This window comes from Pinus tabuliformis, chromosome X (assembly GCF_031772625.1).
Source record: "Pinus tabuliformis cultivar Carrire ecotype Pingquan chromosome X, CPIR1, whole genome shotgun sequence".
Lineage (NCBI taxonomy): Eukaryota > Viridiplantae > Streptophyta > Pinopsida > Pinales > Pinaceae > Pinus > Pinus tabuliformis.
Window position 1 is genome coordinate 110,267,332 of NC_142308.1, and position 4,986 is coordinate 110,272,317.

The window sequence follows — 4,986 nt, forward strand, 5'->3', positions numbered from 1 at the left end:
GACTTTTATACTTCACTTACAGCGCTCAAAGATCAGAGTCCCCAAGACAACGTTCCAGTATCGAGCCTCGGGCCTCTCTTCTTATCAGGATTTGTCCTCATCTATTTCTTTGACGCGGGTCAGACAGGCACTCCAAACAGGCATATCAGACTTCTCTTCATTTTTTGGCGCGGATCAGCCAGGCGTTTCAATCAGGCATATCAGGCTTCTTTCCATTTATTATAGTCAGGCATATCAACCATCTCATTATTGATAGATAATGTTCTGCAAATGTTGTCTTTTAGCGTTCCAATTTGTCAGGATATATTCCAGTTTAGCTTTCATTTCAAAGCCTAAGTGGCGGGAACCTGGAGGATCTTGTTGTTGTAAATCCTTCTCTCCTAGCACCACTCGGCGAATAATTATGTACTACAGGGGAGCAGTCTCCATCTCCCTCTTTTTTCGAAACGCAATATAGCAACCGATGATGTTAAAAAAAAATTGACTTTTATACATGTTCATCATTTAATTTATATATATTCATTAATAATAGTCAAAATATATATACTCCTATTTAAAAATAAAAATAAAAAAATAAAACATATTTTTGATCATATATTTTTAATCAATTATGTAATTAAATAAAATATGTACATAAGGAGAATATTTATAAGCTGGAAAAATATTGATAGAAGCAATTTCTTATTTTTAATTTTTTTATTTATTTGTGGGTGTTGTTGTTTTTTTCCCTAATAATGTTTTCATTAGAATGTAAAAATTGTCTATAGTTATAAATAGTAGACTAAAAGTCCACTATGGTTATGGTAATATGGATGGAATTTGGATTTAATGATATTTTTTCAAATTCTATTATTGTAAAGGTGGATATAGAAAACATCATATATTTTAAATTTAACTTTTTTATTATTTTGAAATTGATTCTAATTTTGTTGAGTAATATTCATTATAATATCTTTTTGTGTAAATATCTTTATAATATTTTTATTATGTGTAAATTGGTTATATTTTTCTTTTATTCTTCAAGGGAAGAGTGAGGAGAAATATAAGTTATTACATTAATATTTCTCACCATCAATAATTAAACTTAGGTGGGGGAGATAACAACCATTCTTCCTATTCATGGCACCTATCTAGTGTTTATCTTTGCTTGCTTCAAAAAAGGTCTCTGGTTCAATCATGGACAACATGGCAAACTAAACTTGATCTATTGTCTCAACAAGTTTCCTTTTTGTTTTAACCCTTGCATTCTTATCACCAATAATTTGATTTTAGGATGGTACTTTTGTACATACCTTGAGGGTTCTTTCGAATGGGTCTTTGTTTCCTCCACATCTTCAACATGTTCTTCCTCTCTTCATTGTTTTGTTGATATAGGGTATTGATAAAGCATGTCTTCTTTTTCTTGATAGGTAGTTCCTCATCAACCTTCACATCTATATAATCAAAAATCTTATGAAACCTTTTATTGTAGCACATGTACCCTTTTCGTTTTGGTTAATACCTTAGGAAGATTTCTTCATCTAACCTAGCATTAAATGTTCCCAATTTCTCATCGTTGTTTTTAATATAATACTTACTATTAGACACTTTGAAATGTTTCATAGATGTTGGTTTTTTATGCCATAGTTCATTGGGTTTCTTATCACAATTGGGTCTAAGATGTACCTTATTTAGTATGTGAATTGTTGTGTAAATAACTTCTTCCCAATAGGTTTGAGGAATACTCCTTTCCTACATCATCTCTCTAGCCATTTTTTGTACTAAATTGTTTCTCCTTTCATCAACTCCATTCTACTAGGGTGTGGTCGCAATGGTATACTTCCTATTTATTCCATTTTCATCATATAAGTCTAGAAATTGATTTGTTGTAAACTCTCCTCCTTTGTCCAAGTGTATGCACTTTATCTTGTAGCTTGTTTGGTTCTTTATGGGCACCTTAAAGACTTTAAATTTCTCAAATGCTTCTGATTTATTTCTCAAGAAGGATACACATGTTAGTTAGGAATAATCATCAATCATTGGCATGAATTAACACTCACCTTCAAGTGCTTATGTTCTAGAAGGCCCACACAAATACAAGTGTATTAGTTGCAATGGCTTGCTAGTTGATAGTTGATTCTTGGTCTTGAACAGAACACAAGCTTGTTTCCCCATTTGGTATGACTTGCAAATAGGATTCTGGGGCTTCATTATCTTAAGGAAATATCTTACAACTCTCATTTTACTAAGTCTGATGATATGGTTTAAGTTTAATTTTCCTAGTCTCCTATGCCACAACCAACACTCATCTTGTTTGCCCAAATAACATTCTTCATTGTCTTCCTTCAAAACATATACATTGTTTTCTGTTCAGATTCCTCTCGTAAATATGTTTCCTTTTGTAGATGACCTTATCTCACAATATTGAGCTCTATAGATGACACCATAACCTCTATTGCACATCTGACTTACACTCAACAATTTATGTTTCAGTACATCTAAGAACAATACATCATGTGCCTTGCCTTTGCCTTTATTCCAGCTAATTGTACCCTTTCCTTTTACTTTTTTGTTGCATCATTTCCGAAGGTGACATTTCCATATTTATTTTCATCTAAAGACATGAACTTACTTTTGTCCCCAGTCATATGCCTAGAGCAACCACAATCCACATACCATTGATTGTTTTGGTTCTAAGCATAACGAACTAAGCCACACTTACTCCTTTTCTACTCTTCCTTTTTCCTTTTCCACTACATGGGTTCCTATGTCCTATGATTTCCATGAGGTTGTGATACAAATTTTTTGAGTTGACATTCATAAGATGTTGGGTGCGGGATCCCCCAAGGGAAGTTTTGGGGCTTAAAGCCCAAACTTTGGTCAAAACATGTTAATTCGATGTAAAGGCTCCCCATTTTGTGGGCGCAGAGCGTGAAGTTTTTACACGAGTCATAAGGTTGTCTGCCCTTAATTTTGTAATGTAATGTCGACTTTAGAGATCTATCCATGGTTTGCAGCCCATGGGATTGTATAAATAGAGCGAGTTTCTAAGTTGTAAAAGAAGTAGAGAATGAAGGATGAAGAATTGAGTCTTGTCTGAAGTGTAGAGTCAAGTCTTTGGGTTGTAGAGTAGGAGAAAGCTTTGCAGCTAAGTGCGCAGAGGCCTAGTAATCAACAGGTGAGTGCGCGGACCCCTGCAGCTAAGTGTGCATGGTGAGTCGAGTCTATAGCCATTGAAGGATTAATAAAGAGAAGTCTCGCATTAATTCTGTGTATCTATTTCTTGTTTTTATTCTTTGTGTATGTTGGGTATGAATTGCATTTTCACTCTTTGTATAGTGCGCAAAATTATATGATTTTGTTGATTAAGTAAATGTGAGATAAGTATCTATTTACGCAAATATAACTAACAATTGCAAGAAGATAAGAAAGATCCAAAGTGTAACTTAGGGAAATAACTTAGATTGTTGCCATAAGTAGTGTGAAAGCACCTCAACCCCTGGTGAGGGCTGCGCGAAGGCGGTTAAAATAGGTTGCAAAGGTATTGCAGGTCAGGATAGTGCGTAAAGTGACCTACGCGAATGTATTCACAGTTGGACTAAATCGACCCCTCATGTTATCTAGAAAACTAGTGTCTATGCAGAGCTGCTATTCCCACTAAGGCTGGTAGCTACCTTAGAAACAAACAAACTAAAACTGCTTTTGTTTTCCTTTATGAGAAATAGATAAGAGGGGATTAAGGAGACCAACCTCTGTCTTGCGGTTGGTTCCTTGCTCGATTCCTCTCCCTTTTGATAGATCTTTGCTACTCGCTTCCTTGTCTACCCAGCTTCACAGAGCACCTGTAGAATCAAATCAACATAACACTATCCAAGAACATAGATCTATTATCATGAAAAATATAGGACCAGATATACGTTGACCACACAAATGCACATAACATCAATTATACAAGAATGTGGAGGAAAACTTGAATAGCTTTATTGATAATCAAGAAAGAGCAAAGAGGATTACAACCAATTGTTCTGACCCGGCATCATCCTCTCAGCAAGAAAGCCCTTATTCACCTCATGAAAAGCTTAGATCACCCAACACTATGATATTGCACCAAGAAACCAGCAGCACTTCCTTACAAGATACAAAATTCCAGCCTCTGGATCTCTGGGATGAGGGATCCATATATAGATGTTTATAAGGGGGGTGAGTCAGATTTTGAGAGTTGATTAATGTCCTCTCTCTGATAGTTCTTGATTCCACTTGGAGATTGATGATCTCTTACTCATCCCTGGGCAAATGCAGAGAGGCAAGTGTCACAGGAGAAGTTTCTAGAAGATGGCAGATTGACCCTGCCATTTGTCCAATCTCACCCATTGCACGCCATAGAAGGGATTTTCAAGATGCATCGCACCTACTGTGTGTATTTAGGTGGGATGCAGTGCACTTTAACCATGGGGCAGGTGAGATGGTCTAGTTTTCACCAGTTCTGAGCAGTTTTTCATGGAGAACTTCTGGGAGAAGATGTAATCAGTTGACCTTGTTCTTTTAGAGGTTGGAACAACACTTTTAGGGACTTAAGAGCCCTTGGTTTATCAACATTTATGATTGGGGTTGCAGTGCCCAAAAATGTCTATAACAGTTTCCCCCTAAAGCATGAGGTCGTTAATTTTTTGATGTCGGGTGAAATGCTTTATCATGAGGATCTGAAGTTTTTTCAAGCTGGAAGGCGACCTGTAATAAGATACAATACAATACATTATCTTCATAACATTTTCATGATGTAGCTGAGGCGGGAATTCCCATGCTCAGCTTTATAAATTCATTTTCATGTACATAAGACAGACAATCGTCTGAGTGTAGATTGATGATTCTGGTAGAGCCATCATCCCTTAGTTTGGATGATTATTTGTGTAGTAATGATGTACATTTGATGTCTTTATTTTCCTAAATATATATCACAGCCTGAATGGATGAAACTAGATCCGGGGTCTTCAATCTCGTTCGATCTTC